The sequence below is a fragment of the Bufo gargarizans genome, chromosome 3, assembly GCF_014858855.1.
Source record: "Bufo gargarizans isolate SCDJY-AF-19 chromosome 3, ASM1485885v1, whole genome shotgun sequence".
In the NCBI taxonomy this organism is placed as follows: domain Eukaryota; kingdom Metazoa; phylum Chordata; class Amphibia; order Anura; family Bufonidae; genus Bufo; species Bufo gargarizans.
Window position 1 is genome coordinate 108,465,749 of NC_058082.1, and position 13,812 is coordinate 108,479,560.

A 13,812-nucleotide genomic window follows, 5' to 3' on the forward strand; every position below is an offset into this window, starting at 1 on the left:
GGGTCAATTGGGCCATGTGGTACTCCTACTCCTGAGGGACAGTGGCAGTGTATTTAACAGTCCATTTTGATGTATTTTCATATGCTTTTATGTGTATTCTTCCCTGTGATGTGTGTAGCAGGCCTATTAGGGTGCAGTTCATCATCCTAGACACTAGAGGGAGATAGGAAGCCCCTAGTATATATATTCAGGCCCAGACAGGGAGGAGTCAGTCTGTGGAGAGACAGAAGTGAGAGGGCACCAGCCAGAGACAAGCTGAGGGCCTCCTCCTGACATGCAGCTATACAGCTCAGGCTTCTAGTTGCCACCAGGAGGCTAGTGGATGCAGTTCTAGCCTGCCTGAAGATAGAGCCAGAGTTAGCTCAAAAAATTGTTACCAAGGGAAGAGTTTGCCTCCTGAGAGAAACCTGCAGTTCCCATAACCAGAGAGCAGAGCAGAGCAGAAGAGTATTCCAGCCAACCTGAGAGGAGCTGAAGGGCAGAAGGATTATTTACCTAAAACAAGGGATATATACCTGAGGAAGTTTTCTACCAATGATTAAGCCAGCATTAAGGCATACGGGCCTTGGGATTGAGACAGCCAGGAGTTCTGAGGAATAGTGCACAGGATTTCTGAGGAATAGTGCAGCCTGGTCTGTGAGTGTTGTTTTACCCTCTGAGTATCTTGCAAAGAACAGTGTACCTGCCATTATTGTGTAATCCTGCTTATAACTGCTGCTGCCAAGTGGAAATGAACTTAAACTGTACAAAGTTAACTGTTTCAGTAAAAGAAAGTTTGGTTCACCACAACACCGTGTTCCTCACTTATTACTACTATAAATTGGTGTGCCACCGTTACAGGCACTGGCGTCACAAACCTTAAAGGGACCTTGCCCTAGGCACATGAAACATCTGCAACATCCAAGGCACCTCATCCACCATCAGGCCTGGTCCCTAAATACAGAGAGTGCCCCAGAGGACCCCTGTGTCAGCCTCTCCATCACTGCTGTACGCCTGCCCAGGGTTTCCTACAAACTGTGAGTAACCCTCACTTGCCCATTAACCGTGACCTCATGGCGGCTTACTGCATACATAATGCATTAGATCATAAGGAAGGACTGGCCATGATCCAGGGGCATTATTTAACCACCCATATTTACTTTATGTTACACCCCTGAACCATAGCTACCAAATAAACTAATGTGAAAGAGAAAGTTGGTTGCACTTCATGATGGGCAGCACAGTGGCTCAGTGGTTAGCATTGTTGCCTTGCAGGGCTGTGGTCCAGTGTTCGAATTCGACTAAGAGCAACATCTGCATGTTCTCCCCGTGTTTGCATTGGTTTCCTCCGGGTACTCCCACACTCTAAAGACATACTGAGAGGGAATTTAGATTGTGAGCTTGAGGGGACAGCCTGATGCTAATGGCTGTGAAGCGCTGTTGAATATAGTATCTCTATATACAGTCAGGTCCATAAATATTGGGACAATTCTAACATTTTTGTCTCTATACACCACCACAATGGATTTGAAATAAAATAAACAAGATGTGCTTTAACTGCAGACTGTCAGCTTTAATTTGAGGGTATTTACATCCAAATCAGGTGAACGGTGTAGGAATTACAACAGTTTGCATATGTGCCTCCCACTTGTTAAGGGACCAAAAGTAATGGGACAGAATCCTAATCATAAATCAAACTTTCGCTGTTTAATAATTGGTTGCAAATCCTTTGTAGTCAATTACAGCCTGAAATCTGGAACGCATAGACATCACCAGACGCTGGGTTTCATCCCTGGTGATGCTCTGAGAGGCCTCTACTGCAACTGTCTTCAGTTCCTGCTTGTTCTTGGGGGCATTTTCCCTTCAGTTTTGTCTTTAGCAAGTGAAATACATGCTCAATCGGATTAAGGTCAGGTGATTGACTTGGCCATTGCATAACATTCCACTTCTTTCCCTTAAAAAAACTAAATTAAATAGATGTAGGATATTAACCCCTTCACGACCACATTCCGTATACAGTACAGACCAAAAGTTTGGACACACCTTCTCAGTCAAAGAGTTTTCTTTATTTTCATGACTATGAAAATTGTAGATTCACACTGAAGGCATCAAAACTATGAATGAACACATGTGGAATTATATACATAACAAAAAAGTGTGAAACAACTGAAAATATGTCATATTCTAGGTTCTTCAAAGTAGCCACCTTTTGCTTTGATTACTGCTTTGCACACTCTTGGCATTCTCTTGTTGAGGTTCAAGAGGTAGTCACCTGAAATGGTTTTCACTTCACAGGTGTGCCCTGTCAGGTTTAATAAGTGGGATTTCTTGCCTTATAAATGGGGTTGGGACCATCAGTTGTGTTGTGGAGAAGTCAGGTGGATACACAGCTGATAGTCCTACTGAATAGACCAGGGATCAGCAACCTTCGGCACTCCAGCTGTTGTGAAACTACAATTCCCAGCATGCTCCATTCATTTCTATGTGAGTTCTTAGAAGAGCAGAGCCAGTATGCATGCTGGGAGTTGTAGTTTCACAACAGCTGGAGTGCCAGAGGTTGCCTACCCCTGGAATAGACTGTTAGAATTTGTATTATGGCAAGAAAAAAGCAGCGAAGTAAAGAAAAACTAGTGGCCATCATTACTTTAAGAAATGAAGGTCAGTCAGTCCGAAAAATTGGGAAAACTTTGAAGTTGTCCCCAAGTGCAGTCACAAAAACCATCAAGCGCTACAAAGAAACTGGCTCACATGCGGACTGACCCCAGGAAAGGAAGACCAAGAGTCACCTCTGCTGCGGAGGATAAGTTCATCAGAGTCACCAGCCTCAGACATCGCAGGTTAACAGCAGCTCAGATTAGAGACCAGGTCAATGCCACACAGAGTTCTAGCAGCAGACACATCTCTAGAACAACTGTTAAGAGGAGACTGTGTGAATCAGGCCTTCATGGTAGAATATCTGCTAGGAAACCACTGCTAAGGACAGGCAACAAGCAGAAGAGACTTGTTTGGGCTAAAAAACACAAGGAATGGACATTAGACCAGTGGAAATCTGTGCTTTGGTCTGATGAGTCCAAATTTGAGATCTTTGGTTCAAACTGTGTCTTTGTGCGACGCAGAAAAGGTGAACGGATGGACTCTACATGCCTGGTTCCCACCGTGAAGCATGGAGGAGAAGGTGTGATGGTGTGGGGGTGCTTTGCTGGTGACACTGTTGGGGATGTATTCAAAATTGAAGGCATACTGAACCAGCATGGCTACCACAGCATCTTGCAGCGGCATGCTATTCCATCCGGTTTGCGTTTAGTTGGACCATCATTTATTTTTCAACAGGACAATGACCCCAAACACACCTCCAGGCTGTGTAAGGGCTATTTGACCATGAAGGAGACTGATGGGGTGCTGCGCCTCCACAGTAACCGGACCTGAACCCAATCGAGATGGTTTGGGGTGAGCTGGACCGCAGAGTGAAGGCAAAAGGGCAAACAAGTGCTAAGCATCTCTGGGAACTCCTTCAAGACTGTTGGAAGACCATTTCAGGTGACTACCTCTTGAAGCTCATCAAGCGAATGCCAAGAGTGTGCAAAGCTGTAATCAAACCAAAAGGTGGCTACTTTGAAGAACCTAGAATATGACATTTTCAGTTTCACACTTTTTTGTTATGTATATAATTCCACATGTGTTAATTCATAGTTTTGATGCCTTCAGTGTGAATCTACAATTTTCATAGTCATGAAAATAAAGAAAACTCTTTGAATGAGAAGGTGTGTCCAAACTTTTGGTCTGCACTGTATATACGTGATAGCTGCACATACCCCGTGCAGCTACCACGTGTATAGACGTCATGGCAGCTCTTTAATCCAAGCGCTGCAAAGCGCTTGGATTAAAGCTTCTGCCCCTGCCCTGTCAGGGACAGCATACAGTTCAGTAATGAGTGGCCCCTTGCTGGCGATCGATCCGATTGGCTAGTCTGTGCAGACTAACTAATCGGATCGCGGCAGTAAAAAAAATGCCGGTTTCAGGCTCTGATCTGCGCTCTGCAGATTAGAGCCTGAAATCACATACTGTCCTCATGCCCCCCCCCCCGGTCTGTGCCCCCCGATCTGTGCGCCAAGCTCCCCCTTGTCCCCGCCTGCCCCTTATAAAGTTCCCCCCCGCTCCCATCCACATTCCTGCAGCCTGCCTAGTGCCCTGATGCGGTCCGCCTCCTGCCCCCATTTGCGCTGCCCCTCAATGCTGGCCGTACCCCACCAACCCCCCCTGCCCCCCTTTTCAAGGCTGCACCCGATGCCGTACGGTCCCCCTGCTGTGTGTGATGGCGGCGGCTCCATTCCTGAGCCGCCGCCATCAGCAGAGAGTGTCAGCTCTATGCTGACACTCTGCTGTAACCCCATAGATGCCGCGGCAGCGGCTTCCATGCGGTTAATAGAGGAAGGGGGCTCCCTCTCTCCACCATCGGGGCTGCCATCTGCCATGCTGCGATGGCAGCGCCTGATGGTTGCCATTGCAAAAGCGTCCAGTGTTGCCACCTACAGGGCATCTGATTGTATTATACTAGTATAGTACAGCCATCAGCCGCACTGGATCTTCAAGATCCAAGAGGGACTGGATAAAAAATAAAAAAGGGAAAATAATAAAAGTAAAAATAAATAAATAAATAAAAATAAATTTGCCTTTTCCTTTAAGAAATGAAAAAAAATAATACACATATTAGGTATCACCGCGTCCGTAACGACCGTCTCTATAAATATATCACATGATAGACCCTGTCCGATAAACACCATAAAAAGTGCAACACCAAGCGATCAAAAAGGTGTATATCAAACAAAATGGTACCAATAAAACCGTCACCTAATCCCACAAAAAATGAGACCCTACATAAGAAAATCGCTCAAAAAATTAAAAACTATAGTTCTTAGAACATTGAGACACTAAAACATAATTTTTTTATTTCAAATATGCTATTATTGTGTTAAAGTGAAATAAATAAAAAAAAGTGTACATATTAGGTATCGCCGCATCCATAATCACCTGCTCGATAAAAATGTCACATGACCTAATCCCTCAGGTGAACACCGTAAAAAAAAAAAAAAAATGTGCCAAATGAGCCATTTTTGTCACCTTACATCACAAAAAGTGCAACAGAAAGCGATCAAAAAGGCTTATGACCCCCAAAATAGTACTAATAAACCGTCACCTCATCCCGCAAAAAATGATACCCTATTTAAGACAATCGCCCAAAAAAAAAAAGCTATGGCTCTCAGACTATAGAGACACTAAAACATCATTTTTTTTGTTTCAGAAATGCTATTATTGTGTAAAACTTAAATAAATAAGAAAAAGTATACATAGTAGGTATTGCCACGTCCGTAACAATCTGCTCTATAAAATTGTCACATGACCTAACCAGATAAATGCTGTAAAAATAAATAAATAAAAACTGTTCCAAAACAGCCAATTTTTTGTTCACCTTGCCCCATAAAGTGTAATAATGAATGATCAAAAAATGGTACCAATAAAAACCTCAACTCTTTTTGCAAAAAACGAGCCCCTGCACAAGACAATCGGCAGAAAAATAAAAAACATATGGCGTTCAGAAAATGGACACATAAATTGCTTTATTATGTGAAACTAAAACAAACAAAGAAAGTAGACATATTTGATATCATTGCGTCCGTAACAACCTGCTCTATAAAAATAGCACATGATCTACTGTCAGATGAATCTTGTAAAAAAAAAAAAAAAAAAAAAAGGGCCAAAACAGCCATTTTTCAGTTACCTTGCCTCACAAAAAACTTAATATAGAGAAATAAAAAATCATATGTACCCCAAAATAGTACCAATAAAACTGGCACCTTATCCTCTAGTTTCAAAAAAAGGGTCACTTTTTGGGAGTTTCTACTGTAAGGGCGAATCAGGGGGTCTTTAAATGGGACATGGCATCTAGAACCAGTTTAGCAAAATCTGCCTTCCAAAAACCATACGGCGTTCCTTTCCTTCTGCGCCCTGCCGTGCACCCTTACACCAGTTTACGACCACATGTGGGGTGTTTCTGTAAACCGCAGAATCAGGGTAATAAATATTGAGTTTTAAAAGAATGGAAGTGGGGCACTCACTAAAAGTATAGGGATCTTTTATTACATATATCACAACAACAAATACAATATGATGTCAGCAGTAAAATAGACAGAGAGCAGATAAAATATTGGATTCCGAACCAGTCTTTCTTACGTTCCTTATCCTCTATAAAGGTGGAATACGAGCAGGGGGGTGTTAACCACTGAGGAAGGGGTCTTTCATGTAAATCCCTGAAACGCGTCTGGTATCCCCCCCACCAAGAGGAGTGGGACTGCAAGTCCAAGGAAGCCTGGAGAATATATCTTTTGGGTCGGCGAATTGCCGGAGTACACTAACGTCACTACACGTAAGGCAATCTAACCACATGTAGCAAACATTCCTACTGGCGCCAAATTCGAATCTGAATAGCAACCCTTGAGACCGGAGTCAGATACAACACGCCGAGTCGAGGGGCTATCATCCAGCACAAAGGATCCTCGGGTAAGACCTTGCACATCCCACCTAAAGCGATCGCTTCCTATTAATACAGCGGGACGCCGCTGTGCGTATTAGCAGCTGAATTATTGTTCAAGCAAACCCCCACAGTTGCATACGCTTGGGACTCTGACTATTATACATTAGAGACCTGCTATAAAGACTGGTTGTCGGAGTGGATCACCACATATGGAACTATTTATCAGAATAAAACTAGTAAACATCACTACTGTTTAATACTTGAATATAACATCCTATCCTCAATTATACATATATTGGGATCCTATTTATATTTATTTATATAGATATTGTTGAATTTAATCTATTTTTATCTGTTTTATTTCATCATTTATACTTTTGCTAGTACCAATATTTTATCTGCTCTCCGTCTATTTTACTGATGACATCATATTGTATTTGTTGTTGTGATATATGTAATAAAAGATCCCTATACTTTTAGTGAGTGCCCCACTTCCATTCTTTTATACATTAATTTTTCTTAGACTGGGTGCTGTCTGTTAGTGGGTGCACCTCTGTTGGATCCCCATCTCATTTTAGTGCGACATTTCCTATATTTAAAATATTGAGTTTTGTTTGGCTGTTAACCCTCAATGTGTTAAAGAAAAAAAATTACTAAAATGGAAAATCTGCTAAAAAAGTGAAATTTAGAAATTTCATCTCCATTTTCCTTTAATTCTTGTGGAACACCTAAAGGGTTAACAAAGTTTGTAAAAAAGTTTTGAGTAACTTGAGGGGTGTATTTTCTACAATGGGGTCATTTATGGGGGGTTTCTACTATGTAAGCCCCACAAAGTGACTTCAGACCTGAACTGGTCCTTAAAAAGTAGGTTTTGGAAATGTTCTTAAAAATTTTAAGAATTGCTTCTAAACTTCTAAGCCTTCTAACGTCCTAAAAAAATAAAATTACATTTCCAAAATGATGCCAACATAAAGTAGACATATGGGAAATGTTAAGTAATAAATATTTTATTAGATATGACTTTCTGTTTTAGAAGCAGAGAAATTGAAACTTAGAAAATTGTGAATTTTTCTAAATTTTTGATAAATTTGGGATTTTTTCATAAATAAAGGTGAAATATATTGACTCAAATCATGAAGTACATATATTGACTCAAATCATGAATTACCACATAAAGTGACGCATGTCAGATTTGTATATTTTGACCTGGACACTGGGGCATCAATGACCCTTGGTCATGAAAGGGTTAATGATTCTCGGTACTATCATGTGGTTATGAATTTGTGATAGAAGGTGAAATATGGCGTCATATGTTTGTATCCCTACTGTAATTATAATAATTATAATAATCTTTTCAATCATGTTTAATAAAAAGTGCATTTTTTAAGGAACCTAGCATCACTCATTTGTTTTTGGGTTTATAGAATATAATTTAGTATTCCGGTCAGGTATAGGTGTGGTAACTTTGTGGATCTAATATAGTGTTAATTTTATACAGCAGGTAATCATCACACGTCATTTTGGTGTGTATTTGAGAAAACTTACATTTCAATGTTACATTTTTATATGTATATTTAAAATAAAAACGTACTTGGGGTTTAGTATTTGGGGTTTAGTAGAAAACAGAGGTACATTTGATTAGGAAAAGTCACGTCATCCACTAGTAATTTCAGTGTCCGTAGCGGCGGCAGCAATGTCAGATTCGACACCAGTCTGTATCAATCAGTGACTCCACCTGGTGTTGGCTTGCTGTCATTATAGAGGAAGGAGATGAAAATGTCTAAAGGATGACTGAGCCATCAACATTATCTCTCAGCCGCATGATGTTACCTCTGACAGTGTCGTCACCCTCAGTTTTTGCCCCTTCCTATAAAGTTGGCTATTCTATTCTGCCTGACATCTCATTTCACTCTTGCCATCCACCTGTAATGTGTCAGCTCCATCCAGGATCTGCCACTACTAAAAGAACACAATTTGGAAAGCCATATAAAAGAAAAGTCTCTTCTTCATTTCAATTTGTGTAACAACTTACTAGTACATAATAGATGGAAAAGGTCCTTTTGGGGTAAAAGAAATAGTCCCTTCAGTGTGAGTCGGATAAATCCTATCCTTGAAAAGGACCTCAGCAGTATGAATCCTTTATACTCCATAATAGAGGGAAAAGGTCCTTTTGGGGTACGGGAAATGGCCACTGCAGTGTGAGTCGGCTAAATCATATCCCTGAAAAGGACCTCAGCAGTTTGAATCCTTCCTAGTACATAATAGATGGAAAAGGTCCTTTTGGAGTGCAGGAAATAGCTACTTCAGTGTGAGTCAGCTAAATCCTATCCTTGAAAAGGATCCCAGCAGTATGAATCCTCCATACTCCACTGCTGCATCTCCCCGTCACTCAGATCAAAATATCCAGCTATTAGGAGAGCAGACAATAGCAGGCTGCGACTGGGACGAGCCACCTTGGGTCTGGTCACCGTTGCGGCCTGCTATTGGCTGTTCCCCCCCCGTCACCAGATGCCCTCATCACTGGATGTTTTGATCCGAGCAGCAGCGGCCATGCAGTTTACCATGAATATCACAGGACAGACATTTCTGCAGATACAAGTACTCTAAGTTTTTTTTTAATTGTTTATTGTAAAGATTTTTCAGAAATAAAAATAAACATAAAAGAGGCTTATTCTACAATAGTCACCTATTTAACTTTATTGTATACTATAACACTGTATCCATGCAGAAGCTGTGTTACTGGACATAGTTAATGACCAGGTCCTAATAGACAAGCGGATTTAGCCAAGTCATTGAGAAGCAACTAAATCCTAACACAGTTCAATAACCAGATCAACGATGCAGAAGAGGTTTCTACAAATGATGGATAGCCAGCTCCTGTAGAGTCAGCTATTTCCTATTACTGGTAAGGACCAAGTCTTTATGGAGTATAGGGTTTAGCCAATTCTCTGTGAACCGGCTATATACTATTTCAGTTCAGGACCTGACCACTAGGGGGCAAAAGGGTCCTTATCAGTGATGGGAAATAGACAGCTCCTGTAGGGTTGTGACTAAATACCGTTTTTTTTTTTTCTTAATTACATTTTTTTATTTTCTTCTCTCCTTTGTATACATTTGGATTTGTTCTATGCTTTATGATCTGCCCATACCTGTTTACCATGTGATGTTGTTTCCATGTGTGTGTTTAGAGGAGGTGTATTTATATAGGAGAGTCACAGATAGCATTTTATATCATGAGTAAGGATTGTTAACTTGGGACCCTAAATGCGTCAATTTTGCACTCGTCTTGCACTGTATGGATCAATAAAAAAAGTCGTCTTACCCTGCTCCTAGTTTAGGGCCACCCTGAGGGCTAGCAGGGACTTCAAGGTTCTGGAGTATGAGCCCTCCTACCATCAGGGTCAGCTCATACAGCTAGGAGTCAGGGTCAGATTAGGGATGCGATTAGGAGGTGACCTGCTCCCTAATTCTGTCGTCCTGGTCAAGCAGCGACCACCATCTTCTGTCATCGCACGACTGAGGGTTTTCCCCATCCTCAGCCGTGACACTGTGCTGTTGCTTTATGCTTTTTTTTATTGATCCAGGAGAGAAGAAGTAGGAATAACAGTTAGGCTTTTAGGCAGTAGGTGTCACCACCAGAAATCTGAGAAGCTCTGACAGACGTTCTTCAGAACCTCCTCCTTGAGGTTCCTTTTGTTTTGCTTTCGTTTTCTCATCTCGTTAGCCTCTCCCAGCTGTCATGTAGTTGCACTGATTACATCCCTTTAAATCCCTTCCCATACTGCATCACTTTACGATTTATACAACTTCCTGGAGTGTGTGCATGCTTGATGCTACTACTAAGTCTTCTACAGATAAGTTTTGTTCATTCATTTGTGTTTTCCTGTTTGCTGGATCCCAGGTGACCCTGACTCCCTCCGTATCAAGTGTAGGGAGCTGGTGGTCGTGTCCCCTCACTATTATAGGGTGTTCAGGTGTTATACAGTCGAGGTACGAGGATATGCGATCATCTACCATTGAGATTTTTGCATAGGCTGAGCAGTTAGGGAGAGAGCCAGGTCTGTTGCAGGGCTCTCCCTTTGGTTCCTTAGTTTTGGATCCAGTCAGTCGGATCTTCATTTTGTGTCTTCTAGTTTTCTGTACACCTTCCGTGACATTATAAACCGCCAAAACCGTCTCAAGCATGGATCCGGTTTCACTTTTGACTGAACACATGCAGGGTCTTTCATTGGAGGTAGCAGATCTCCGTAAAACTGTTTCTCAGTTTCAGGTGACCGGTTCAGCTTGCGTTCATGGAGTTTGTTCTGAGCCTAAGATCTCGCTCCCGGATATGTTCTCCGGGGGTAGTGAGAATTTTGTTTGTTTTAGAGAGGCTTGCAAACTACATTTTCGCCTACTTCCTGTGATGGAACGCACCGGCCGCTGGGCTGTCTAATGGCGCCGCCCACTCATGTTCCAGCCAATAAATAGGAGTCAGGGGCTGTACAGGGTGTTCCACTAATGGAGTGCGCACCCTGTCAGCTCCATTTGCACAGGAGGACTGAATCGCTGATGCGGGTCTGGAACCCTACAGCTCAGGGAGGACTCACCACCATCTGCTAAAGACTTCCACACTGCTGCCTTCCTCTTAGAGGATTCACCACCATCTGCTACAGACTTCCACACTGCTGCCTTCCTCTTGGAGGATTCACCACCATCTGCTACGGCTCCCCCACTGCTGGTTCCCTCTCGGAGGACTCCTAAACCGCAAGTACATGCCTGCTAACAGGCTCCGCTGTTTATGTGGAAGTTAACCTGAGGAATTGCTGCCACACGGTGGTGAGAGTTGATATTGCAGTCACATACTAACCTTGAAGAGTTGCTGCCACCCGGTGGTGAGAGTTGATATTGCAGTTACATACTAATCTGAAGAATTGCTGCCACACGGTGGTGAGAGTTGATATTGCAGTCACATACTAACCTGTAGAATTGCTGCCACCCGGTGGTGAGAGATGATATTGCAGTTATATATATTCCTGAGGAATTGCTATAAAAATACCTCCTGACCTTCGCAACTAAGAGGAGATCTTCCTCCCCATTAATTAATCTGTTTATGTGTATTGCGGTACATGATTTTGGTAACCCCAACCTCTCCGCCTAAGACTGAAAGAGCCGCCTGGGGTTCAAATTGAGCAGCCGCAAAACACACAGCCAGCACTTAGGCATTGTGGTAAATAGTTGATGTCCATTGACTCTGCAGTTGAGATCCTAACTAATCAACTTGGTGCGTTACATATTAGTGGAACCTTAATGGATCCAGCAGAGCTCGCTGGACACCTGGTCTCCCTCACAGAGAGGGTGGGGACCCTCAATGAGACCGTACAAACCCTCCAGTTGGAAAATCAGACCCTACGGGAACTCGTCACTCAGGGCAAGGGTCACCCCCGAGATGGACCAGAACCCAAGGTCAGCCCACCTGAAATATTCTCGGGAGACCGGAAGCAGTTCCATGATTTCCTAAATGCGTGCAAACTAATGTTTGAATTACGGCCCCGGACCTATCCAACAGACAGAACAAAAGTACTTACAATGATCTCGTACCTCAGGGGGGAGCCCAGAGCATGGGCCAATACATATTTAGAAAAAGAAGACCCGGTCCTGGATTCCTTTCCCCTGTTCCTTGAAACAATGGCCCTCCTCTACGAGGACCATAGCAAACAGCTGACCGCAGAGACCGCCATCCGCAGTCTAAAGCAAGGAGGACGACCCGTAGAAGACTTCATTGCGGAATACACTCGTTGGGCCCGAGAGACTGAATGGAATGATCTCACTCTTAGGAATCAGTTTCGTCTCGGTCTCTCTGAGGCCCTGAAGGACGAATTAGCCCGAGGAGAGTTACCACATACTCTTGACGCCTTGATGCGTAAGGCCACCACCATTGACAGACGTTTGAGGGAACGAAGGGCCGAGAGACTCTCAGGGTTCATACCCACCCCCGAGACAGTCCAGTCCGGGTCCTGCAGCAGAGATGATGGAGATCGGGGCGATTTGGGGTCCTCTGACTGAGAGGGAGAAAGCCAGGAGACGTAACCTCAACCTCTGTTTATACTGTGCGTCTGCCGACCATACAGTTGATGGATGTCCCCTCATACGAAAGAAACACGAAGGTAAGAGGATGACGTCTTGTACCTTAGGCAATAGGAATAATAGCACAGGTGGTTACATATACACGTCTCTCACCTTACAGTGGGACCAAAACCGAATTATCGTTGAAGCCATGGTGGACACGGGAGCTTGTGGGAATTTTATCGATATGCATCTGATAGAGCGAAATAAAATTCCCCACACGAGAAAAAACGTTCCGATATCCGTGAGTTTCATTGACGGTACCACTTCTAGACCTGTCCACAGTCAGACTCAACCCCTTCTGGTGACATGCGAAAATAACCACACAGAATTCTTATCCTTTGATATCATACACTCTCCTTTGTTCCCCGTGATTTTAGGGTTGCCATGGCTGCGGTTACATCAGCCGGCCATCCTGTGGGAACAGGGGAGAGTTGGGTTTACCTCACCCTATTGCGTGGAGACCTGCTTCCCTCTCAAGACCCTCATGCATGTGGGAGTGAATCGGGTCCCCACCCAATACGCAGAGTTCGCAGAGGTATTTTGTGCAAAGAAGGCGGAATCCCTTCCGCCCCATAGATCTTACGATTGCCCCATTGACTTGTTGCCGGGCAGTGAGATACCCACAGGAAGAATCTACCCCTTGGCACAACCAGAACTTGTTCACCTCAAACAGTACCTGGAAGAAAACTTACGAAAGGGTTTAATTCGGCCTTCAACCTCCCCGGCAGCCGCAGGGATGTTCTTCGTAAGAAACAAAGATTCAAGCCTAAGGCCCATCATCGATTTACAGAGCGTTGAACAAAGTAACAATCAAAAATCGGTACCCCCTGCCGCTAATATCCGAACTCATAGAAAGACTTCAAACATCCACAATCTACACCAAGTTGGACCTAAGAGGTGCATACAACTTGATTAGGATCAGGAAGGGCGACAAATGGAAGACAGCTTTCCGCACCCGGTACGGACTCTTCGAGTATACTGTGATGCCCTTCGGATTGTGCAACGCTCCTGCCACATTCCAAAACTTTATAAACAACATCTTTAGGGACCTACTGGACGTATGCGTAATCATCTATCTAGATGATATACTAGTGTATTCCGACACCTTATACGACCACCGGAGACATGTCCGTTGGGTACTTGCACGATTAAGCGCTCATCGCTTATACGTCAAACCGGAAAAATGCATATTTGAG

At 43.3% G+C, this 13,812-nt stretch overlaps 1 non-coding gene across 1 annotated transcript; it reads left to right on the top strand.

Moving 5' to 3' along the window:
* The first annotated feature begins 4,285 nt into the window (after positions 1-4,285).
* Positions 4,286-4,371, top strand: LOC122933556. The gene has a single exon (XR_006388507.1). It is a non-coding gene; the product is annotated as a small nucleolar RNA SNORD71 (small nucleolar RNA).
* Positions 4,372-13,812: the final 9,441 nt, after the last annotated feature.